Raw genomic sequence first — 27,441 nt, 5'->3', positions numbered from 1 at the left:
GCGTCTTTTGAAATGAACCGAGAATGCAGTTTCCCATTAACTTGCTTGTGTGAATGCATCTCCACACAAGGATACAAAAGCTCACTGCTCTTTGCTTTCCCCCTCAGAGCACAGGGAGAAGCGAGGAGAGAGAGTGAGTAGGTGATTGAATTAATTATGTTTTATCACCTTTTAGCCGATTGAAGTCTACCCTACTCCCTTCAGACAGCTTGTGTTTGTGTCTCCGCGGCGCCAAATGGATCGGGCCTGTCACCCAGTGCAGCGCTGCCATCTCTGTTGTCAGAGACTTGGACTTTTGGATCTGAGCGCTCGGGCCGTGTTGTCAGTTGGTGTCTCTGCTGCGTTTGTGTTTTTTTCCATCGTCCATTTCTTTGTCTGTGTCTCAGTAATTCATCTCCATCATAAAAGGAGCCCTGGGGCCTGCAGTGCGTTTCTCACACAGTGAATGATGGGAAGGATTTCTAAAGCCCTGCATGTCTGTCAAGAAAGGTGTGTTGCTACTAGTGTTGTTTACCGAATCGGGTGTGTCATACTGGATGACCAAAAAAAACCAGAGCTGCAATTTTATCGATCATTATTTTTATTGAATATTCTACAATTAGCCTTTTTTTTTTTTACAAGTGTTCAAAGCCCAAACTGACATCCTCAAGTTGCTATAATATGTAAAACTTAGAATATTGCATTTAGCATCACTGTACTTTCACCCTATATCAGTGCATTGTATTTTCACCTACATGACTTGCATCCACCCACCTCCCTGTGTATGTGTTCCCTGTGGCACTGTGATAAACACATGTCGAGACTTCTGTGTGTCAATACGATCGATCGGCTGATGGATCACGCCTGGGGATAAATTACACACTGCTCACAATAGCCGACAATTAGCTAAACGGGCATTGATCCGTGAACAGCTAACCAGAGAGAAGGGGAGCCAGTAAACAAAACCTGACTCGTGAGTGCACAGATTGCAAAACAGAGAGGAAGAAAAGCTGTAAAAAGTTTCATAGATTTATTGTAGGTGAAGCAGGAAGCCACCCTCGTCGATGACATCTTCCTAACACATGTGACACATCCCAGGTCCCAAACAACAGAATTCCTCGGTTGCTCCGCATGCTAAGGTTTGACATATGGGTTCCTGCTAGATATTGTTTACAAAGAGCTGCTGGGAGCTGGTGTCGGCATGCTGCATCATTCAAACCGAGGATATTTCCCCTTTTGCATACTGCTCAGAGGATTTGCCTCTTTCATGTGGCTCACTGCACTTTTGCAAATACAGGCTTTACAGTAATTACCTACACACCTACAGCATGTGCATAGCTTTGACTCCAATCTACATATATAAAGCAGGCTATTTAGTTATTATTTTAAAATGACAGACTATCTGCTTGATTTTCTTAGTGTGATGTCTGTGGGCATATGTATGACACTTCCCCCTCCTTGTTCAGACAAGAATGCAATTACTAAAGACTGTGGTCGTGGAAACGGTCTGATTAGTACATTAATATGCAGTACAAACTTTACACTATTAGTCGGAAGTATGACATCTGGACACACCATGACTTAAAGTTCCTGAAAGCTATGATTTTGATAGTGTTTTAACCATAGTTTTAACCCAACAACCTCCCAAGTGTCGTCATGTTTTGATTCAAATGTTGCTACATACTGATTGGTGCACTCATGCATGGGACATGACCAGACCCCGCCCACTTGAAACCTGCTTGAAACCATGAGAAAAGTACAGACACAAATCTCTTGTGTGGAATCCCATTGAAAGAAGATATTTTATGGACTTGCTGTTGTTTGTTACACATAACTTTTCATACAAGAGCTGTTGTAAAAGTCATTCGTCCCCTGAGGATGTTCTTCACTCACATTATTTGGTGCTGCCCACCTATCCGCCTGTGCGTGGCACTCGTAATCACAGTAAAGCGAACCCTCCTGGGTATTATTATGACAATGACATTTGCCAATGGAAGGGCATGCAATCACAATAGATGTTTCCATTGCAGTAAAAATTATTTATAGCAGCTCTCATGGAAATGATGATCCAGAGAGGGCATGTTAGCAAAGGAGGATAATAGCACCCCCGTGCACAGCGGCCGCCCCATCCACCATGGAGTGTGGAGCTCAGCCTTGACTGGCTCACAAACCCTGCCCCCCCCGGATGACTGAGCCTCTTGGCCTTCACAAAGTCTATTTCTCCCTCAGATAAACGCTGCTATAAATAAAATAGTACAAAGCCGATCACCTCACTGTTTAAAGAGACGTGCCACCTTCCCACACACGGGACCGTTTGTTTGATCTAATCTGTAGTTTGGTCTGGGGCCGTTGGTCTGCTGTTGGCCTGACTGACTGTTGGAGCCTGCTGCTGCTGTGTTTGTTAGGAGACCGAGGCCAGGCTGTGGGTGGCATTTGCCATCGGAGGATATTCAGTGCTGTAGACCAGATGGCCGTCAACCTCGTGTTGATCTTGGAGCGGGGTCTTGCCAAGACTGCTTTCCCCCCACAGCGAAATAAGAAGAATCGAGATGTTAAACATGCGCCCTTCCCCGAGCTGCTGGCCTCAGTGTACCGCAGAGGGATTACGGTTGTATCTGGCGGGGCAGCAGGAGCTGGTACAGGCTGTAATAGAGCCCAAAGGGAATAAGGCTGGCACAGTGATAGGATTCAACAACATGACACAACCACAGGCCCTGGGTGCCATCTACTTTCTTCATATTATTGAAGAATATTTTTTTTACCCGCCTCTTGTTCTTGACAAGTTCACTTCTTTCTCTTACTTCTACATCCTCTTTTAGTTTTATGTCTTAATGTGCAAGGTCAAAATCTTAAGAGTTAACAACAATGCAACCTGTTAAAATATTGGCATTTTTTGAAGATATTCACTTTTTTTGCTAGATGAGAGGATCAATACCACTCTCATATTTGTCCAGTCAAACATGTCTGTTTCCCCCTCTTTCCTATATGTATTGTCTTAATGCCCAGATTTGCGATCTTTTCATTTAACCCTCGGCAATAGTGAAGCACACTTGTTTAATTTTGAACCTACTTAAACTTGTCCTTTAAAGATCATGGAGAAAAGACTCGTGCTAAAGAAAGACATCTGGTCCAGTAAACGACATCATCCTGGAAGGTCAGCCATGAGTATTATCTTATCTCCGAAACGTCTGGCAAAACTATCTTTAAATTCCACACAAGCTCCAGCCGATGAGGGGCTTTACTCTCCTCCCTGAGGCAAACCGGTGCTGCAAATTATTTGTATTGAAATGTAGCTAAATACAGCCGGAAAGGTCACTAGATTACTCATGTCCCATGCTTATTTGCATATCTGTTACGCAATCAAAACCGCCTCAAAACTCACCTCTTCAACTCTGTATCCATAACCGCCCCCCCACCCTCTCAACCAACTTCCTCCGGACTGCTTTTCTGTTTTGTTTTGTTTCTTTTTGGCTTTGTTTTTGTTTAGTTTGTCTACCCTCCCTCCCAAATGTAAAGCGTCTTTGGGTTCAAGAAAAGCGCTATAGAAATAAAATGTATTATTATTAATCATAATCTAATTATAAAAAGGATGGACTGGCTGTTAGTGTTTTCCAAGCCTTCGTCATCTCTACAGTATATTCAAATCGAGTTAGAGGTGGAACTGAGGATCTAGAACATTGAATAAACACTTGAAGTTCTAAAAACAGAATGGGGAAACCTTGAATTTGGAAGGGTTGTCCTGATTTGGGACTGTCAACAATTCTGAATATGTTTGTATGGAGTAGTAGAAGTAAACACGTGTCTTACATATCCTTTGTTTGGGAAGGATACAACCCAAACACGTGGTAGCTCAGCTCACCGTCTGCAACTTCCTGCCGACATCCTTTAATTAAAAACTTTTGGAAACTTTGGAAAGAAGAATGTGTTTACGCCACAATGAGCAAGTCTCGGCAAAAAAATTGTTAAACTAACAATGTGTAACTGATCACCTGGGAGGAAACGAATGGAAGCGAAGCACCGTAACAATACATCTGCCTCTTCAGATCCTCCACTGCTGTCCAATCGTGATTACATCTTGACTCCTAATTTACTCCTCTGTCCAGCTCCCTCTCCAAACGGCACTGAACGCCATTTCACTTCCAAAAGGTTAGCTTGGTGTCTCCTGAATTAGACACGAGAACGCTGCTTTGCCCTCCAATTGCGATCCTTCACCGTAACCCCAGAGCCTATCGTCCTGCCCGCTCCAAGTACCCCTCATTACATGTAGACGGAGCCCGTGTGAAGCTGTGGCTGTAGGATGCACTCTAATGTTGACCTGCGCATCTTCACGCCAGGTATTTCCCATCCCTGAGAGGCGCGGCTGTGCTCCTCTGATGCTGCGTCTAATCTATCTGGTCATTTGAAGCTTACTCTGCTGCAGAGGAGCATAATCTCCCATCTCCTGCCTCCCGTCATGTCTCATGCGAGGTGGGGAGGGAGAATATTGGGTCGCAATCCCTTCTCAGCATGTCTGAAATGGAGTAAGGCTGAGGGGATGGCGAATGGATAAAATCAGCTCAGGAGCAGAATGCTGCGATACATTCTCTGATCCTCGTCTGCGGGGTGTTTCACTGGCAGACGTGCCTCACCTCTAATTTAGCTTTGGACATCCATTCAGGATGCTTCTTGCATCGTGACACTGAAGGTAATACAGATCAATAAGAATAGGCCGACAGAAGGTTAAAATACATATGATTACAACATGTATATCTATTCTCCTAATGCATAAGGATAATATTTCATTTCATTTAACAAATATATGTGTTTAATTAGTTTAATTGATGAATTTTTGGAAAATGAATAATACTTTACTACTACTACTACTACTACAACTAATTATAAAAAGTCATACAAATTCAATTAATATTGCTCAATTCTATCTAAAATATATGAAATCTATTCAGGAAAATGATAAAAGAGAAATTAAAGAATGTATTAATCTAATTGATTAATTATTATTATTACGTGACGCATCGTCCACACGGCGGCGTACGTTGAAGCTTGCCGGCGGGCGTGTCTGAAACTCGACCAACAACCAATCACATGAATCTCCCGCCCCGGACACACAAGCACGCGGTTTGATTGGCTAGAGCTTATACTGGGATATGATTTGATTGGCTGACGCTTCCGTCGAAGCTTCAAAAGTTGAACATTTCTCAACTTTTGAAGCGAGCAAAGCGAAGCGACGGAACCACAATGCAGTTCGGTAAAGCGTGACGTCACCCCATTCAAAGTGAATGGTGTTAGAAATTCAAATCAATGTTTTGAGAGCACCTTAAACATACAGTCAGTTTAAGTGCTGTTTTATACTGAAAAACCAGAAGTTCTTGTGCACAACCAATTGTTAAGCTTTTATTCTGAAAATCCTTCATCTCCGGTTAGCATGAGGCTAATATACCATTTACTATAGAGGTGAATTTAGCACCGATATGATATGATGTTGCACATCGAAACCTACTGATTTCAACACTACTATAGACGTCGAGATATTATTATTGTTGGATAAGGTACAGTTTATTTGATTACGTTATTGTTTACAGATGTGGTTAGCATGTGACAACATTCAGACCGACCGGAAACCAAACTGCTGTGAAGTATTTCCTGTATTTTTAGGAGTATTGATTACAGCGTTTAGAATGTGTTAAATGAAAAGCCATGAAAGAGTTAAGGAAGAGAAAAGGCGTGTTTAGATATATATTGAATGTACAATGACTTTATCCTCTGATATGCGCAACAACGGACATTGAAATGTGGTGAGTCGGCCTGCAGGGAGGAGCCAGCAGAGGATATATATAAACAGCACGACCTGAGGGGACGGCCTCTTTCTTCACTACCAGAGCCAGAGATCACAGCTGTATTTCTGTTCGGACAATATCCTGTTTGTGACATCACCACGCTTTTCATTAATTAAAGTACCAATTTGAACCTTCTCAGAGACTCCATTTAGTCTCCTTTTTAAACTTCTGTCCTGGACGCTAGAATAATCACACACAGATAACAATGGGCAGAAGCGTTGAAGCTTCAACGCACGCCGCCGTGAGAATCTTCCTCCTCGGTCCATCCCTCTGTAAAGTGACACCTGCAGACGTTGACTCCTAGACTTTAAGCTTTTCACATTTCCTCCACATCTGACTGCTGCTGGTCTAAAGATCAGCATTTGAGGGAAATGCGCACTTGTAGTGATTGTTCCCGCTCTGCAAACGTACGTCAAACTTCTCTTAATATTCAGCTTCCTCTCTGTACTTGTGAACTCCTCCCCTCTCCCATCCAACATGTGCACATCAGCACAAAGCACAGTGTTTCTGAAGCTTGTTTTGTTGTTGTTCTCCGTGGAGGAAAGAGATGAAGAGGCAGAGCAGATGTCAGGATTGATAGCAAGCTTATCTAAACATCATTGATTTCACACGTTCCTACCGGGGCCAGCACAGGTTGGGTTCCTCCTCCAATGCCAAAGCATTTCACAGAGTAGCCAGGAAACTTGTCAGAGTGGATAATACTGATAAGAAGACACACAAAAGCTGTCCGCCCACACCTTTCCCACTCCCCTTCAACACATTTTTAAAAAGACAAGAGAGAAGGTTACTTTCCACTCATCAGCGTGCATGTGAAAAGGAAAAGAAGTGAAGATGGAGCAGAGGAAGACAATATAATTGGCGTCCAGCTCTAAAACCCTGTGTGGACTGCACTCCTGCTTCTGTTAGTGTTTGACCTCCCCATTTAAGATGCTCCATCTAGGTACGTGTACACCTACTGAAGCATGAAAGTCGTCTGAGGCAGCGTGTTAGACAGACAGAAGAGAGAGGGGTGCAAACAAGGAAAACGAAAAAGGATAACGGAAGGAGACGAACCGAAGGAGACCGGTTAAAAATTAAACCCATTTCAACAAACTGTTCAATTTAGCAGCAAACTCTTTCTCAAAACAAGAACATATCCTTCCATCTGGATTTGATAAGATTACTGAATGCTACATGAGATAATACCACTTTGTTTCAAGAAAACAACTGAAGCTGCATTTCAAATCCCCTGGCAGATTGTTTCACTCATTCTTAAGTGATGCAGTCTTTGTTTTCTGATTTCACAAAATGATCCTCGATTAAAGCAACAAGTGCTTTGCTAGGTGTTGAGATGTATGGCTCCCTGACAGCCACATTGTTCAAATGTAACATTGGAGGCAGCTGCAATGTGCTGCAAAGGTATAAACAGTTCCTTTTATGTCATTTCAGGCCATTTTGTATGAAACCCTCCAAGTCACTGATGGTTTATGGAAGTTATCAAATGTCTTTCCTGTTTAAAATGCTGCGAGTGCCAACACGGAAGAATACATAAAAGGGCGTTTAAAAGATATGAATTGCACCATGAGGTGAATATGTCAGGTATGTTTTTGCACATTTTTATTGATCGCTAAGGTCACTTATCCCCTCCTGAAAAAAACCAATCAATTTTATGGAGTGCAGAATGTAGTGGACCAACACGCACCAGAGCACAAAGCCATCATCTACATTTGGCTCTGTTTAGACAAAAGTCAAATGGCCTCCCAGTGTATCTGTGCCTCCTCACCTCACACCCAATAACTCTCCCCTCTGGAGGTCCGGCTAAATCTCCCCCCCCTCACCCTATTGGTTATTTATCACTCCTCTGCTCAGATGATGTATTCAGCACGGGAGCGCTCGTAGCCAAATGCCAAGGATTGCCTCTGCCTGTCTGTTGTGTTTACTTCCTGCTCCCGTACCCCCTGTGACACACACCCCCGTCTTTACAGTGCAGCTTTGATGGCACATTTGTTCAACATGACAATGCGGGTTCTCCGCCCCGAGGCAAGCTAAAAGAAGCCTGTACGCTGTGCAGGCGCACCAGTGTTTGCACACACATGCATTTATGATTACTTAGCTTCAGGTGTCCGCTGGCTGAGCGGCTGTTATCCTGCCCATTCAGGTGATTTGTACAGGAACACAAGAACGATGAGTGTTCTTATTTGACTTCCTCCAAGGTCATTACATCTATGAATAGTTTATAGTGTTCACATATTATAGATTAAAACACTCACCTGCCAACATGAGCGCCCTGTTTATTAAAGATTGCCTTCCTGATGCAGCACAACATGTCTCTCAGCATTCCTCGCCTATTATGGGTTGAAGCTAGATTCACCAACATGTCTCCTCCTAAATGCACCCAGGACTCCGAATCCATTAGTGGTTATCACCTCAATCACACCAGGGAAAGAGAGGCAATCTTCTGAGCAGGGGGGGGGGGGTTGTGCGTGAGGAGGACACGGCTTAATAGGGGGACGGGGGGCGAGCTCTCACAGGGTTAAGAGAGGCGGGACATGCTCCACAGAGAGAGTCACTCAGCCTTATTGTGCGGACTAAATCAGAAACTATTGCCGGCCCATCCATCTCTCTCAGCTGGCTCTATAAGTGGAGTTACTTCAGAGTGTGATTGTGCGTGCCTTCGTGTGTTGTTGTGTGGAAGTGGGAAGAAAGAACAGGGAAAGGGGGGGGGTGGTGAAGAAGAGTCTTAAAAGCCTTAAGCTTTGCTTCCTGTCTCCTGCAATCCACCGCTCCCATGAATCACCATCGCTGCTGTTTTAGCCCGATTACTTTTCTTCCGCTGCTCCACAACTTATTTAATTTCTACATGAGCCTTCAGTGGGCACCAGCGAGAACCATTTTATGCTTCTCTTCAAAAATAACAAATAACCAGGAAATTAGACAATCTTGTTGTTACAATTTCACAGTATTCTGGAGCATACAACTAATATTAACTTCAGATGCATGCACACTGTTGTTTCTTTGTGAATAACACTTCACTATTTAGATCAGTTTAAGCATTTAGCTGTAGTGACATTTTACGCATGTTGACATTTGGACCGTTTTTGGATCGTTGACCCTTTCACAGGCTTTTAAATGGACACGGCATTGGTCAAATCTGCAGCCTTTTCACTTTTCTCCAACCTTTACACCACCTTGCCACCGGCTGTTAATTTCCCCTAATCTGCAGGCAGGTCAGGACAGCACAGGGCAGACGAGTTATTGGACAGAGATATGACTGATTGCTCACTGGACCTTAATTTCCTTTCGGTGGTGGAGACACGTAAATTATAAACTTAAATCGCCTAACTTTAAAAAGTGACCACCACTTCAGTTGATTGCATGAGCTTTCCATTGTTTTTAAGAGACGTTCCCGGTGTATTATAATTGCCTCTATGCAGAGCCTTGTATCCCGCTCATAAAAGCCAGCCACATTAATCACGTTGTATTGGTGTTGGTAAGCTATACGAGATGATTGGGACAATAAGTGGTGCGTGTCTTTGAGAGATGCGAGCCTCGGAGCGTGTCAGCCAAACTAAGTTCCCAACCATTAAATGTTAGGACACTGTACTTCCATTAACATTCTGGATATTAATCATATCAGAGGCCTTGGAGGACGGGAAAGAGACGAGTGCCAAAGTATTCTGTGAAGTTCATTCTTCGGTGTCACTCTCGCTTCTCCGGTAATTGTGGAGCTGGTCCTATATGGAAAAAGGAGAAGGGAGGAATAAATAGATTCCTCGAAAACATGGCAGGTTTAATTTGTTAGCTTGGATACAAATTGGCTGGTGAGGAAAACAAACGACGGTTACAGGGGCTGATGGTACCAATTCGACAGGGGAAGATTGAGGAGCTGTTCTAGAGATAGCTCACGTCTCCATAAATCATGTTGACAATTGACTTGAACTGCAAGAGGAGGAGGTCGCCAGCCTGAGCAGCCCTGATATAGGACATCTCCCTCCCACATCCCAGAAATAGAACGACAGCTTGATGCATCGAGGATGGCCTCTGATGGCTGACTAAAACACTCTCTCCACACTCATTTAAAGTGCTAATCTGATTTATTTTTAATTCAATGTTGGCGCCACCTTCGGTATTTGTTACTATCGCTGTTGTGTTCCTTTCCAACAATCACTTATCAAACCGTGTTGCACTACTGCAAATATATGAAACGCTAATTCATCACCTGTAAACAACCTGATTCAGCGAGGGAGATTAATAACTCTTATTTACTGGCTTTAAGTTGAATCTTTTTCTATTTACATACAAAAAAACTACTTGTGAGTTGCTCTTTAACATGCAGCGCTTCAATTTCTACTGACAACCTCCTCCTTTTGAGTTTGAATGAGCTTAAAGGTGGGGTAGGTAAGTTTCAGAAACCGGCTCGAGATACTCTTTGTTATATTCCATGGAATGCTCTTAACATCCCGATAGCAATGAATATCTGAAGTGCTTTGACAAAAAATCCATAGAAAAATGTCATCTGTAGAAGCCGTAATACTGTAAAAAGTACGGGCCGGCTAAACGGATTGGATGGCCTACCTGCCTGTCAGCCTTCCATTGGGGCACAAACTTATCTCGTGCCCTCATTGGTCATGTGCGCGTTCGTGTGTGTTGGAGGAGGGGCTCTATAAGGAAGTGGCAGATTTACTCCGGTTGTGTATTTTCAAATTCTAGCGATCTCGAGCCGGTTTCTCAAATGTACCTACCCCACCTTTAATGTAAGTTGCTTTTGGACAGATCTGTAAAACTGGGTTTGAACCTGGGATTAAAGAAGTCTACTAAATCTGGATGGACAGTCGGATTGCAATACATAATACCACTGGATAGAATGTATGTGCGCAAATCCTGTTGAGTCTGTTGGCAGTTTAATAGGGAAAGCCTTATGTTAATGTAAACATTAGTGCAACACTCGCAAAAGCATTAGCTAACTCGATAATGCTAACGGTGTAATTGTACCTTTATATTAAAAACTACTGTCAAGTGTTTCGGCATTTAATAAGCTAACGATGTATGTCTCAAACTGCATTTCCTGGATCTCGTTTCATCCTTTAACAAGCACATTGGTTTGATCACGATTTTTTAAAACTGCTTGCAATGTAATTACGGTTCACTCTCCACACCTATTACCCCTGGATATGAAGCTTTGCCAGCTTATGATAAGCAAAACTAAATATGTTCTCCTGGCTATTAGGAGTTCCTTCCTCTTACTCTACGGTGTAATCTCTCTCATCTCACTGCCTCTCATCTTTCGAACACACCTCTGGTTGCAGTGCAGATGCAGGAGAAAAACAACCTAAGTGCGTTAAAAGGTGTGATATTTCAGATTTATTTACAATACTGTCCATGCAATATGAGCCATGACCTGTTGATCGGATCAGAAATGTGATGAGATAACTAAAAGTAGAACTTTGATATGCAGCATGACTATTACAGGAAGCAGTAATGTGATTACAGAGCTCTCTAATCCATTACTTTCAATGGAATTGTCTACATACATGCCGAACATGTCGTATCACTTCTCACTGTGTTTTCTCTGTATGTGTATTACTACTGTGCCACCCAGTCGAGTGTAAGCTTCTCCCTCTCCCTCACTGCCTCCTCGGCGGCGGCGGCTCAGGGAGCTTGTGTTCATGTGGGTTTCACCAGATGTTGATTCAACCGCTGAACAGATGACAGACTCAGCCGGCAGCCGAGGAGATAAATCCACAGTCCAACACTCAGCAGGCTTCCACTGCACCGTTTCACTGCCTGCTTTGTTTATACACGTCTGTCTCTTTCTCACACCGCATAAATATTCTTCCAGCTTGGCACATTGGCATGGATCATCTACAAACAGAACCGCACCGTCTCTCTCTTCCTCTTGGGTTCAAATTCTCCAAAACTGTATTTTTTTAGGAGATGAAAGTTGCAAATTATGATTTCAAATCGGCAGTAAACAAAAAAAAGTGCAGTGCGTGTTAAGTTTTACTAAATGGAGCGGCGTTATTACAGGGAATAAACCGCGCTGTACTGTAGTACTTTCCTCCTGTAGTAATTTACTCTAACATCCATAAAAACAAATGTATCCAGCAACGCAGAAAGTGTAAAGCTGTCGCTGGTGTAATGACAGATTGCAGAGTCTACTTGGCAAATAAAACATGAAGGTGTGAACTCCTTTTCTCAAATATGTGTTCTCATAAATATGTGGCCTAAAACTCCTATTACGAAACAAACAAAACGGAACATAATTAGGCTACTGTTATTTTCGCCGTTTTTGGTTTGTCCGCTCTCCAGAGAGTTAATAGCAAGGGATTTGTTTTTGTGTAGTTCAGAATCTCAAAGCATAAACTCACCCAGCCTGCAGCACTTTCCCAGATGTTATCTTTAAAATACTACCGTGTCATCCACAGAAAAAGTCCATCCTAAAACACTTACACCTCTCTGCTGAACATCTATCAGTTGTTCTTTGGTGGTATGTGTTTTTTTAATGAAATACCCGAGCCACAGGCGCATCTGATAGCAACATTTCCAGCCATCAGAAGCATCACACAGAGAAAAATCCATTGTAAGACAGAGCAATTTCTCAAACAACAGTGGGTTCAGTAGACCACGATGACATACCGCTACAGGACATGAGCGCATTACACGACTCCCATCTTTTCTCCACCGTAGCTCACATGTAACCCACAGCTCCTGTCTGCCACTTTTCAAAAACATTTTCTGGGAAATGTCACAAATGACAAACTGAAGTTGACATACACAAACCAGGAGGAGAGGAAGTGTATACCCATGGGCGTAGGAAGCATCCTGAATGTGGGGGGGGACATTTTTAACGTGGGGGGGGGGGGGGTGTGAGTCACCCCCCACGAAAAAAATAAATATTTCCTGTATTCTGGTGTATTTTATCAGGTGGTTTGATACTTTTATGTGGCTATACTAGCATGAGGAAAATGATGGGTACATTTTGTAATTTCATCCTGTAGTACAGAAAGGAAACATATTTGATTATTAATTCAGAGCCGTCTTTGAATTAATAAAAAGCAGTTTAAATGCCCATTTGGTACATTTATATACAACAATACATATTTGTGAGTGCATTGAGAGATATTGTTGTGGAGAGTCATTTATATATAAATCGCAAAATACATTTGTGAATCCTTCTGTGAGCATTTATTAATATTGAGACTGATCTGACTCCATACAGATGTTAAGTTCACCTAGGGATGGTATAATTGACTTAAATGTTGACATCATGGTGTTTACATCAGCACAGAGAGATCGGGTTATTCGTGTTCCCTGTTTACATGATGAATACTAGTAACCTGGCATTTCGATGCCTTTTCTCATCTAAACTATTCAGTATTTGTATCTCTCCATCATGACATGAAGACGAAACTCCTCTCCAGAAGTGAGACGCTTTTGCCGCCGCCATCATTGTTAACTGATTAACTGCTGCCAGCTGAAGACTTACTTTCCTCTTCTTTGAAAACAATGTTCTTATGTCCATCATGTTGTTTGGGGGAGAAAACATATCAAACCAAGAGATCATCAGCTTTGATTTTCGCTGTATTAACCATTTCCTGAACATTTGGTGTGTGTGCCTAACGGCCCGTCTACACTACAGGCATCGAAAAATGCTTTCAACGCTTCGCCCATTCACTTGAATGGGGTGACGTAGTTGATTTTGAATCTTCGCCAAACTGCATTGTGTGGAGTGTGGCTTTGCAAGCATCGCGAGCATCAAAAGTTGAGCAATGTTCAACTTTTGAGGCTCGATGCTTGGCATCAGCCAATCAAATCATGCGTATGCAAATCTGACAGTACAAGCGCTAGCCAATCAAACCGCGTGTATGCTGGGAGAGAGTACGCAGGTAATTTCCTCATATTCAAAAAAATGGAGCGGTAGTGAATCACCCGGTGCTGTATGATCAGTCTCTGTTCACCTACCGGGATACAAACCGGAGGAGCGAGGCATGGAGGGAGGTGGCAGAGACAGTGGGTGGAACTGGTAGGTTTTCGACTGTTTGGGGATTTTATATCCAGTTTACTTCATTTTAACATTGCTATTGCTTTGTATGCCTGTAGTGTAGACGGGCCGGCTACCGGCATCGCTTCATACAACAGATCTGAGCTGTCCAACTATGGCAACAGTCCTTGAACATGCGCGCGCTATGTGAGAATCTGCCTTGGTACAAAGTAGCCGTGAAAACATGGTACGGAGTTTCATTGATTTGGGCATTCTCTCAATAAGCAAGTGGAATGGATTTGATCGTGAAGCACTGACACAGCGCTCTACAGAGTGCGGCGAGTGGAGAGACAGATTCACGGACTTTCCACATGGTAAAAGTGGGGGGGTCTAAACTAATCATTTGAAAAAGTGGGGGGGACTTGTCCCACCCGTTATAATGGCTGCGACGCCCATGTGTATACCTGAAAAAGAAAGCCCCACACATCCTATCTGAAATGCTTTGACAGAGAAAATGTCAAATTTCCTTTTAAATAATCAAGTCCTCGCATTCACAACTCTGAAAACATTTGCTATTCACATCACATGTTAAGTCTCTAAAACAGGTCCATTCGCTCTCACTCACTATGCTCATTCTCCTTGAAATAAATCAAGAGAGGAAACTGAGGCACATTCATTATGAATGCATTCCTATTCTTGTATGTGCGCTGTGCAGCCTCCCTTCTCCTTGTGCTTAATTTGCGTCTGGCTCTTCAAATATTTAAAGGTAGGATTGGAGAATTAAAGTGACTGCAAACATGGATCCCATGGCCCACTTGACAAGGTGAGGAAGATTGTTGTACAAGACAGGCACTTACTCAAACATATGGCCACGGGAGCTAATGGAAGTTAAGAATGGAGGCTAAAACTATTGGGTGTCTCCTGCTGACAATGCTCCATACACCTAGCATATATATATATATATATATCAAACAATTCTTTTTAGGGGAAACTAGATATTAAACGAAAACCAGAAGGCACATCATTTCTTAATTTGCGCCTAGTAGACTATTACATATCACCAAATTACAGCCCTTGATACTAACATTAAGGTCATGCAATTTAAATGTAATGCTTATTAGGCAAAAGATACATTATCTTGAGCAGACTCAGTAGTTACTTTTACATTTTTTTAAACACTTTTAACGTGAAAGTGCATTATTTGGGTTTTGAGACACTTTATTTTAACTTCTCTCAATGAACCTGTTCCCAGCAGTTGTTTTCTTCCAAAAAAGGTCCAGTTAAGCCCTGTACGTTACCTGTCCTGCACTAAAGGGCAGACATACAGTATAAAGTAAGTGCAAACCAGGCAAACATAGTGGAACAGCAGATAAGAGATACCGTACTTTTCGGACTATAAGCCGCGACTTTTTCCCCCATTTTTTTTGTACAGCTAACGGCCACTAGGGAACCTCCTAAATCTATGGATTGTACAGGTAAAATTAACCACCTTTAACACTATGACCGGTCCGCGCCCGCCACCTTTAAGCGGCGGGCTCCAGCAGGAAAAGCTGGAGGCCGGAAAAGAGAGAGACGGGTAGCGCGCCAAAGTAAAAGTGGAACCGGGAGACAGAACGAGAGCAAGACAGACGGACAATTTAGCTGCTGCGGCTTATATGCAGGTGCGCTTTATAGTCCGAAAAGTACGGTAGATATTTTTCCAAGATGGCAGAAACTGTGCATATGTAATGTCGCAAACTGAAAACCCATCAGTTTCGACTATACCTCGGCAATTAAACTCTTGAAAAAAGCACTTTAAAAAGTCTATGTAGGCCTTGTAACTAATTCACCATGCACGTATAATGGTATGACCTGCTTGAATTGAATGTATCTGCACTTTCCTTGTTGTTGGGAGTTTGAGTCTTGATGGTTTTTTAACTTATTGTAAGTCGCTTTGGATAAAAGGGTCAGCTAAATTAAACACAATGTGGTATAGACCAAACAAGAGCGAAAAGGAAAATTAGTAATGTGCTGAAAAGTGTAGAAAACAACCCAATCTCCTGTATTTATAAAGAGACAACTGTTAGCTTGCATGTATGATTTGTCAACTTTATAAAGTGACCTCATGATGTATCATGAGGTTGTGCTAATTCTTCAAATAATGACTTTGCGTCCTACATCAAATCCATTTTGCTTAAGCCTTCAGACACATCTATCGATCTGCAAACGATCAAAACCATGCTTGCTGGGAAATGGTAACAGGTTTTCCACAAGTTTGATTTTTAGGTCTACCACATGAGACATTAAACTTCCTCAGGAGACACATGAGACCCTAAATATCGCACAAAGACGAATTGATCCACCTTTCTGACTGGGAATTCCCGTAGACAGCCGATACGGAACTCTTGCTGCGGTTATTTCCTCTCTCCACTCCTCTTCTACATCTTCCATTCTGACTCATGTACGCACCTCGGATGAACAAGAGGACACAGGTAATGATATTTCAAAGAGAGGGCGGAGCGGTGTTGAAGTGTTTGTTTTTAGAGGACTTTTGATTCCGGATGAAGGGGGGATTGCTTTTGAGTGAGATCAAACAACTCGTGTGGTGTGTGTGTGTGTGTGTGTGTGTGTGTGTGTGTGTGTGTGTGTGTGTGTGTGTGTGTGTGTGTGTGTGTGTGTGTGTGTGTGTGTGTGTGTGTGTGTGTGTGTGGTGTGTGTGTGTGTGTGTGTGTGTGTGTGTGTGTGTGTGTGTGTGTGTGTGTGTGTGTGTGTGTGTGTGTGTGTGTGTGTGTGTGTGTGTGTGTGTGTGTGTGTGTGTGTGTGTGTGTGTGTGTGTGTGTGTGTGTGTGTGTGTGTGCCCCCCGCCCCGCCCCCATCACAGCTACATGGCATCACTGATGTCGGCCCGTCAAACAGCCTGCATGAACTCAAGGGACTCGGCGCGAGCAAATACATGCGTTTTGGAGCTCAGCAACATGTATCATTCATATGCAAGAAAACATAATGTCATCATAACAAAATCAATCATAAATCCTTAGCTTATTTTTCTTTTTTGTATCATATATAAAAATGAATATGACACAAGAGGAACAACCAAACAGCTTTTTATTTTATTAAGCCTGCATTAACTCATTTTGGGAACATTTGGGGGTCCGTTTAAAACACTATTGCCAACTTGTATTATATTGATTTGGCAAAGGTTTTATCAAACTGTTTTTTAATTGCAGTGGATATGAGAAACTTTAACATGGATCTGGAGTAGTATTTGTATTGGCCTTTACCAAATATTCAGGGTTTATTTATGTATTTGTTTAGGTATTCTTGCCTTTTTTAGCAGGGCAGGCAGTATACATACATACATAGGGGGGTTTGTAGCCAATTATCTGCAAAGTGTGGCAGGAAAAATAATTGTTGGAAATGTGAACTAAGAAGACAGGGGGCTTAACAAAGCATTGAAGCTCCTAGTCAAGTGATAATTCCCTTTGGCTTGATCCCTACAACCCGTTTCACATAACATATTGTCATTTTCATAATTACTAGTATAACATATTGATTGTAGCTGCTTTATACTGTAAGCCCCAGAGTTATTGATTTAGCAGATCATTTCAACACTGTAAGTCAGTTTGATGGTTGTGAAGTAGAGTTTGGCCGGGGTGGATGAGTCAAAAGTATTTTATTTCCAGTACTGGAATGCAAAACATGTATTGTGAAGAGTTTTGCTTTCACCTCAAACAACCAGCAATTCTTCAGTGTCTCCGCAAACAGCGGGAAAGAAACAGATGTGAGGCTTCTCTTTTCTGCCTGTCTTCTTTGTCTACATGACTCTCACTCTATTGATCGGATGCTTCGGGATATTGGAGAAAAATGATGTTTGAGGATACAGCTCAGACAAAAGCTTCCCAGCCAATCAGAGGGCAAACTGTATCCTACAGTGCAACATGTCTCCGAAACTTGAGTCACACATCCTCCAAGAGCTCCAAAAAATAGACCTCATTACACATCAGTCAGATGACTGTCATGGCGAGACACTCTCACTTCCCTCACAGCTGCAGTGGATGCGGGTGATAACTGCAATAGGGGCCCCTGTGTAATGTGTAAAGTGTGCGGTATGTGTGTTTGTGTGCGTAAGCAGAGCCAACACTCGGCACCTGATCTCGTGCTTCTCTTTCATCCCGGCGTCTGTGGCAGGCTGCCACGGGCACATATCATTTAACACACTACACCTGTTGGGATGAATTTGATACCTGACAATAATGGATTGGAGTTCAAGGGAGGGGAACGCGGACGGGAAAGTTTTCCAGAGGTCATATTTCATGACCAATCTGCACTGATGCATATCCCCTCCCCCTGCTTTCAGAGGTTATGGACAAAGAAACACACACACACACACAAACACGTGCTCCAGAGGCAGGTTACACATCAAGCCTCGACATGAAAGGAGGAGCAACTCAAAACCAGTCACTGCATGAGCACACATGATCTCAGGAAATACATATTGAATGCTTTTAATGGAAAATGCATCAATGGTTCGACTGATGTTTCATAAATAGGCTTTTTATTTTCATGTTCTGGTTTGTGTTGAATAGCAGATGTAGGATCCACCTATCTCTATCATAGCTGCTCATTGATTGGACATACTGTGTCCCGTGCTCGAGTTGTCTTTTGTTATTTGGGTGTACAGCGTTTTGAGTTGTCCTTGGGTCAAATTTGGACAGGGTCTGACTGTCCTTGAATTGCTTTTCGGAAGACATTTCTGTTTAATTTTTTTCTGATTGTCCACAGCACTTAACCGATTGGGTTTCAGATCGCGAGAAACATATTTGACCATAAAGATCTTTAGTGTGGGCTTAGGATATTCACACGTCGTACTACAAAGACAGATGCTCTCAAAAATGCATACATAACCTGAATGACATTATCTGAAACAACAGATGATTTCTGTCGGGGCTGTTCCAAAGCGCAGTGGACAGAGTGATGAACAGTAGCCTTACACTGCGTGCCGCTGCAGAGTACAGACACCTAATGGATCTCTGGGTCAGATTTATAGCCGCTCATCCCCTCCATTGCTATAGGACAGAAAAAGTTGACTGGAGCTCACCGACTCCAGAGACTATAATTCATTTCTCCCCTCTGCACTCCGTTTTATTCCGCCAGAGCACATTCGTGAGTATTGGACTCCTTCTTTGGGCCAATAAAACGTAATCACTGTCTGCCAGAACCAAGGTCACACAGTATTCCTTATGCAAAGTGATGATTATTTTGGCCTCGGCTGAAGGTCGATTAGCTGTTTATTTTACGCCTATATGCCCGAGTGATGGATTGTTAAAAACGAAATAGATGTTTGGTTTTCATGTAATTACCGACCTTCGTTTGCACTTATATTTCCGGTGCTCTAATCCAGATTGTGATAACTGAGTAGGTCGCGTGTTTGATCAGGTTGACAGTGAGCACATATTCTGTCGCATGAATTAAGCTGGTGACATTTCAATAGAGGGACGGCTGACTCAACGGCTGGGTCTCCGCTAATGCCTGTTTGCTTTCCATCCTCCCATCCTATTGCACCATGTATGGACAGTTTCTCCCCGAGTTTAAAAGTCCAGCAATTGCGATATTGCAGTGCTGAACTACAGCTTGCTTTTTACCAATTTGAACCATGAGGTCAAATTTAAAATGTGTAGAGAAGTCATTAAGCTCAGGAAATATGCAAAAGCTTAATTTCTTTTTTAGTGTATGCATCTATGAAGCAATTTGTTGCGGCTGAACTTGGAACACGGTGTCCAGTTCCCTTAATACTGCCATGACGCTGCCGATTGGACGTAAGAGAGCTTTTTAACAGCAGAGCTTTAGACTTGTCAGAGTAAGAAAAAGGTGGAAGTAATTAATTGAACGATGGCTCAGTTTCATTAAATGTCCCAGCAAGCTATTCCAGTGCCTCCCTCCCAGCCATCACTAATCTTGGGCTATTAAACACACCTGTGCTTTTCTTCTGGAAATGCTGCATGAAAAGCAGGAGGCTTCGGCTTTACATCATGACCATTTGCAAACCTTTGGTGATGTAAATAAAGTGCAAGAGATTTTAAATTGCTTTAATGTTTACCCATGTGCAAGCTAGGTAGCCTCCTAATGATTAGCATGAGACACTAACCAAATATGGTCATTTAGTCTCAATGAAGCTACAGCTGGCACTTCAGGATCTGAACTCAGATATGAAGTGCGTTTATAAATTAAAGCCATTATTAGTATTATAACAGATTTCTGATTTGATCTTTGTTTCAACAAGGAACATTTGTATCTGTCAACATTGTTTTCCCATCAAGACCACACACCTGCTTGGGTGAGCTGAGAGCGGTCTTTTTTTAATAGGAAATCCCCATTGTTCAGTGAAAACTAATGAGGTCCACAGTGTGTAACCGTGTGTAACAGTTAAATTAAGTTAGGTGTGTGCTCTGACTGCTCTGCTGTCCACGGTGAGGACTACAGAGAGGGAGGCAGCTCTTCTCCCGGATCTGCTTCATTTGTTAATTGATTTTTTCTACATGTGGCCTTGAATGTTTGAAATGTCCTTCTCAAAACCTCGTCGGAGCAGTACGGTGGGAAAAGGACCAGGGAGAATCCATTTGAATTAATTTCAGAGATGATGTGTTCAAGTCTGTTACTTGAAGCAACTCTCATTTTGAATATAATGCCTTAGAGTCAGTAAGTCCTGGTAAAGAAAGAATGAAGTGAGAACATGATGGCTTTCTTCAATTCAAGAGGGGATGTTTCACTGTCTGAGTTTAGAGGGAGTTGCAGAAGCAGCTTAATGAAATGAAAACCTGCATCTTCTGGGCACCGAGGAATTAGTTCCGACTAACTCACTAACAATGGTCCACTTATTGTAGTGTATTTACTGTGAGGCTTTGCCGGTGTTTAAAAACCCACGATGCCACAGGAATTGACTTATTTCTGGCTGTATATGTGGGATAAGGTGGAGGAGTTGTATTAGCGGTGTTGTTGCTGACGCTTTAAATGACTGTGGTATTATTTACTGCCTCATTGTATTTGTCTGCCATGCGCCTTTTGTGGTGCTAAACAGATGCTTCTAAAAAAAAAAGTGCTGAGGACTCATTGTAATTGAGTGCACAACATACATTATATTATTAAAGTTGCTTATATTTATAATCCTTTCCACAGTTTGGGACGGAATATAAATGATATGTATGTTATGATCGGTAAAGATTGGATTGGTAGTTGTGCCAATGTATGAAAGAGACTCAACTTACTGAGTGTCCCAATGCATTGAGATTTTCTAATGTACGATCCATTACTTTCTATTAAAGGGGCCCCTGTGCCGGCCAGCGAACCAATCAGAGCAGACTGGGCTCTGGTTTCAAACAGAGGGTGAACAGAGGTGCTGCAGCACAGGAAGTATGAGAAAAATAAAGAGCTTTTTGAACATTAAAGCATGGAGACACGTCCCAGTAGAGACACTGAATACAAATATGAACCGGAAAATTAGCATTATAGGGCATAGAAAAGAAAGTTAAGGAATAGAAATAGGATTTTATGAGAAAAATAAAAAATGTTGTTTGTCATTGGTTCAATCAAAAAACATGAAATTCAATTTGTTTCAGTTTCAAACAATACTTATTACGTACAACATTTCTATGATATAGCATCTTCACACTTTCCATCGTGGACAAACTGGTTAACAAAGTCAAGGGTGAGATTCTTCAGCCTGACACAAGCATGACACTAACCAAATCCACCAGAAGTATGCATAGTGTTCAGCTTGTGTTGAAGTGGCTACAAGCGCCCCAAGGTCAGTCAATCCATCAACGGCTCACAGCTCCAACAAAAGGATTCGCTCAGTTACAAAATACTATGTGGCTGCTTCGTGTTCAGAAAACATGTGTCTCCTTTTCACACCAGGTGTCTATTTCAGCTATATGTTTCTAACCAGAGGGTGACATCCACTCTCGGTGTCGCGTATCAGTGGGAAAATGTGCCGCATAATGATCAAATGAACCAAAACCAGTTTTTCAAAGGAACAAAAGCTAATTTGAGGTAATATGACACCGGCCCCGGCTAACACGTAACAAGACAGTTGGACATCTCTAACACACTTCCTCTGACACCTGGTCTGATGGACCTGACAATCTTTCCCAGACCACAACAATGGCGACAGGGTCTTTGTTATTCTTGGGGCTCTCAAAGGCGCCTTCTGGTAGCACATAAAGGACCATCAGGCACCAGTCCCTGCAGCCATTCAATTAACAATTTACTGGGCTATTGATTTCACCGCAAAAGACGTGTCTCACATCCTGCTGACAAAAAGGAGCCTTTTACCAGCCTTTAACCTAAAGAGATGATGACTTTGAAAGATGTGTTCAGTGATCACAAACAAAAGACCCTTAAATCAAGCTTTTTACAACTTCAGTCACCCCTCTGAAAATGTAGCTTTTGCAATTTCTGTGTGACATTAAAACTGCGAAAAGTCAACCTGATTTCACACCGTGACAAAATCCCCCAAATTCCCACAACGCCGGCAAAGTCACAGAGTTTTGCTCTATTAAATCTCCTTCGACACTCGGAGGCATAAAGACTGATGCTCCAAGGTTGATACACTTCATGTTTGGGGACAGCCAAAAGCAGACCTTTTCATATAAATCCTACCCATATATGTTTAATATTCACTGCAGAGCTTTACAGAACATAGCTGTTGATGCAACATGAGTCGAGCTGATTATAGGGCCAATTGACACCATCATGGAAGTGAGAGGGGAGGAGCAGACGAGGGATAGTGAGTGTCAGCCGGAGAGTTAGTGGAGAGGGACTTGGTGGAGGAAAGCGCGACCAGGAGAGAGTACATGTAGATGCTTAATGAATTCGGTCACAGCTCCGCACAATGAAATCTTTATCCGTGGGGGGATGAGGCAGGGGACTTGGCAGAGCCCCGGCGCAACTCGGCGGGGGTGAAAAATAGAAATCCCACTGTCCCCTGTTGGCTCTCCCTCATGTCAGCTGCCGTGGTTACTGAGTTGACTGCCAGCGAGCCCCCGACACTCCGGTCCTCCATCCCTCCTCCTTTACTCTATCTGTCCAACTCTCCTTCACACTCGGGTATTTCTTTTCAACCTCTCCGCCTGTTCATTTGAACTCCCCGTTTCTCCCACAGATCTCCGTCTTTATTCTCCGCTCATATTCTTGTGTTTTTTTTTTCTCCTCTCACAACTCTATTTGACTTCACACTGTTGTCACACCGCTTGCACCGCATGCTGCTCAGTCAAATAAATCAAGTGAAAATTGCTGCACAGAGTCAATAAATAATCTTCAGGACAGCAACTCATACATAAGGAGAAGACTTACCGTATAACAGGTTGTTCTGATCATTATTTGAAACAAATCACTGTATATGTTGGAGGCATTTCATTTTAACCCAGATTTAAGTTGTCACAGTATTTGTATCAGATGCATATAAGCAATACAATACATAGTAAACAATTCAATCTTACCTTTAAAGCCGTAGATTTTCAGAGAAACCTCCCTTGCAGCCGATGGAAATTACTGCCGTTTTCTCACTTTTTCTCTTCTTGTTGTTGTTGTTGTTGTGTATCTCTGTCTCGGTCTTTCCAGTGGAGGTTATCTTCTGGGTTTTGTAGAGAAGTCCAGCGGACCCCTTTGCAAAAGAGGAAAAAAAAGACCAGAGAGCAAGAGCTGGCACCTCCTGATCAACTCTGCTCCTTCCAGCGCTCGGGGTGAGAGAAGTGAGACAAAGTAATCTTCAGGTGGAATTGTAAGACTTCCTCCCTTCCTCCGTCCTCTCCCTCTCTCTCTCTCCTCCCTCCCTGCGCTCGCTCTACCTGCTCCGAGCGTTGTGTTTGAGCTCACTTCAGCAGCTGCCTCTTAGCTCTCCCTCTTGTGTCTGAGCGCTGTGCTGTTGCTCCATCCATTCCCCTCCTTTCTCTCTCTGCGTCCCTGCCTCTCCCTTCCTCCTTCCATCCCTCCACGGCTCATGAATGTTTAGACACGCCAATTGTAGCTGAAAGGCACCGAATTAACCCTGCAAAACTCAAAGTATACTCTTTCGCTTGGCTCACTTTCCCCCAGTTTTCTTTAGTCCGACCTCTTTCACTGCGCATGTAACCCTCCTGAATGGTAATCAGTTCTTTTTAGGGGGAGTGATAGTCCATTAACTTTGTGGTCCCTGCTCTCCCCTGTACTTTATCAACAGACTGTCTGAAATATGGATTATGGTCTAACATCCATGGGGAGCGTGCGATCAGGGATGCTGCGCACATCAGCACACATTATGAGTCAAATTGGCTCATAAAATAATCATGAGCAAAGCGAGAATCGCGTATGATGAATAAGTAAATATTTACCACTCTCCTCTCTTGGTTATTTAATGATTAATTGTCCTTAAACAAGTCTAATTGGAGTTAATTGGAGATATTGAGCCATTGGAAAACAGATCAAAGTCATCCAGTGACAGTAAACTGGTCGAATCCCCAGAGGATGTGGAGCGTTTCCGGTGAGCTCAGTGATCCGAGAGATGTCAATGCGTCACCAAAAGAAAGTCAGTAAATGTTGGATTTAGGACTGCCTCAAAACGGCCAATGTCATCTTCCTTTCAATAGAAACACAATCGGTCCACAATTGTAGCTGTCAATAACTCTCAATATTGCCCTATGTTTCAGCTGCTCCTATTTCTATTGTTGGTAGGAATAGGGAATAGCTGATGGCACATCTTATGACAACATTTTGTATACAAATAACATTAGAGTATTCGTCCTTTTTATAAACTTAAACATCCTTTTTAAAAATCATGTGTCAACCTCCCAAAGAAACACCAATACTTGTCCCCACTACCTCTAATCAACTTAGCCAATTAGCTTTTTGCTAGAAAAAAACCTGCGATCTGTTGCACAAAATTAAGCCATGTGACCAATCGGAGTGAAACAAAAACATACCATTTGCCAGCTGGAAACGGAACAATGTGCTAAAAGTGCCAACACTCCAAATGTCGCTGCATTGCTAATTTATTAATATTGATCATAGCAGTTCAAAAGTTGATTTCTGAAAGTGTCAGGTCATGGGTTAGCTCCTGTAAGAATCCACGTTATAATAGCCTGTAAAACTGCTGTGTGAAGACTTCACAGCACCTCTATTACAAATTAGAGCCAAATACGGTTTTTGCAAATGCCAGTCGTCAGCGGTATTTTAGGTTAATGCCTAAAGAAGTAAAAAAAAAAAAAGTTGCTTGTAGAGTTTGGCTGAGCTGGATGGAGATGATTCACAATCTGTGCACATCACATCTCTTCTGTTTAGGCTTAGGGCTAATTCTGAATAATTAACTGCATTGGTATCGAACTTGTGGAAGTCACGCTGTTACTAACACAGCTTGCCGTGTGTTGACTTGACGTCACACATCTGTCTAGCAGGTGCACAGTGTGATCCATCATCGAGTATACGGAGATGTTTAAAAAAAATCCTTGAAAGGTTTTTTCTTGTCTTGTAGCCTCTATAAATCAGCCTGTTGTGAAAGTGATCAATGAAAACAAGCTGCAAGTCTTCAGTCAATCTAGGTCTGAATCAAGAATGCTGTCTTTTACTTAATCTTCTCTAATAAAAAAGTGAATCTTTGAAAAAAACCGACAACAATTAGCATGAAATCTGACTGGGAATCATCTCTACAGCTATATGAGTCCTCCAGAGGGCCAATGTGATTATGGTCACAAGGAAGCCATCTGCAGCGTCGCAAATTACTGCACAGTGCACACACAAATTAATCAGCATAAGTGAAAGATACACAATTGTAACTTGTGAAAAGCAAAAACAAGTTTCCAGGTGTTTCAGCTGACTAACACCAGGTCAGGATAGTATATCTTTTTAGCATTCCCACAAAGCGCTATGCTAGAAAACACCTTATATTGCCCTTTAAGAACAACTTAGAGACGGCTGAAGAGTGCTGCTGCTTCCATGATGGTCTTTGGAGTAAGTCCTTTCAGGTCTGGATTGACACGCACGCACGCACACACACACACACACACACACACACACACACACACACACACACACACACACACACACACACACACACACACACACACACACACACACACACACACACACACACACACACACACACACACACACACACACACAACACACACACACACACACACACACACACACACACACACACACACACACACACACACACACACACACACACACACACACACACACACACACACACCCACACACACACACACACACACACACACACACACACACCACACACACACACACACAGCGCAAGTGTGTGTGATTGGTTTCTTCGGTTTATCCCCAGGAGATGAGAAAGTTTGCATGTCTCGCTCCCTAAACCTATAAATCACATTTGATCAGCAAGGATAACAAGGCCATGCCTACACATCCCCGGAGAGAGAGAGAGAGAGATGAGAAAACAATTAGAGGAGCATGGTAACAGACTGAGACAGAGATGAACCAACAGTAAGACCTAGATAGACACACAGGGAATGAAGAATGAAGGTGAAATGAGGATGATGCTCATGAGCTGTCAAGGGTGCAGAGTGTAAGGGAAATAAATCGTTAAATGTAGGGCAGAGCATTTTTTCTTCTTGCATGTCTTCTCCACACTTTGCTGACATTTTGTGGAAACCCTATAAAAGGCTTGTCTCGATAGTATTTCTGTGAATATATGTTGTACATACTGTATGTAATTGAGGGCCCCTATTATGCTTTTTTGGGTTGTCCCCTTTCCTGTAGTGTTTATAGGTTGTTGTGCATGTGAATGGTCTGCAAAGGCTACATCCCAACACATTGTACATGATAGGCTAAGGGGCGGGACATCTCTAAGCAGTTGACCAATGACCACATTTTCTAACAGAAGTTATGATTCCATTCTTTATCGTTGTGAATCAGCCATTTGTCAATCTCAAATCTAAATGTTGGGATTTGGAAACATATTTTCCACTAGTCTAAATTAAAATCTGCTTCTATAATTCAGCCATTTTCAGATGGTATCCTGACCTCTGAATGAAATGATATTTGTCAGTGACTTCATGGGTCTGCTCACTGTTTCCTCAATTGGAAGAAAACATTGATTTATTGATATTTAGAATGGTTACCTCATCATCCTGTGCCAGAGCTGGACTCCATTCTACACACATATATACATATTCCTGTAAGTCGACTTAGAGAGATAACAACTGGTCAATTAACATCTCTTTGATTGACATGAAAACTGAAGGTGTATCTTCTGTATTTGATGTCAAAAGGAAAGTAGTGGCTGACATGAAGGAAGGATCTGATTGTGTGCTCTCTAATCTTTGTAAATGAATTCTATTGTCAAGTTATGTCTCTTGTGTTGCATCTCCTGATCACCGAGAGGAAAGTTATATCATATCTGAAACATATTGTAGTATCTGAAAAACTATTTATTCGTAGACACCTCCTTTGAGACGACGCAGATTAAATACATTTAATTACATAGCCTCATGGTGTTCTACAATTTCCCATTGATCGTCCACAGTGCATGGATACAGCTGTTTCCTGGAAGTATCTGTTGAGGGAACGTGTGCTATGGCCGAATCTCCAGTGAGTATTGACAAGTGTGTACAATCTCTGTAAAGCATCAACAGGAGATAATGATAGGAAACAGTGAAGTCAGAATAAAAAAAC

General features: G+C 42.4%; 1 protein-coding gene across 1 annotated transcript in view; it reads right to left on the bottom strand.

The window, feature by feature from the left end:
* Positions 1–23,562, bottom strand: part of LOC117466077 (cadherin-20-like) — a 61,065-nt gene extending 37,503 nt beyond the window's left edge. The window contains exon 1 of the mRNA XM_034109217.1: positions 23,247–23,562. The gene's annotated coding sequence lies outside the window, so the exon portion shown is untranslated. The remainder of the gene's footprint in view (positions 1–23,246) is intronic.
* Between the last annotated feature and the right edge of the window lie 3,879 nt (positions 23,563–27,441).

This window comes from Pseudochaenichthys georgianus, chromosome 20 (assembly GCF_902827115.2).
Source record: "Pseudochaenichthys georgianus chromosome 20, fPseGeo1.2, whole genome shotgun sequence".
Classification (NCBI taxonomy): Eukaryota; Metazoa; Chordata; class Actinopteri; order Perciformes; family Channichthyidae; genus Pseudochaenichthys; species Pseudochaenichthys georgianus.
Note: the sequence above shows the minus strand (reverse complement) of the source record. Positions and strands in the feature narration are given on the sequence as shown.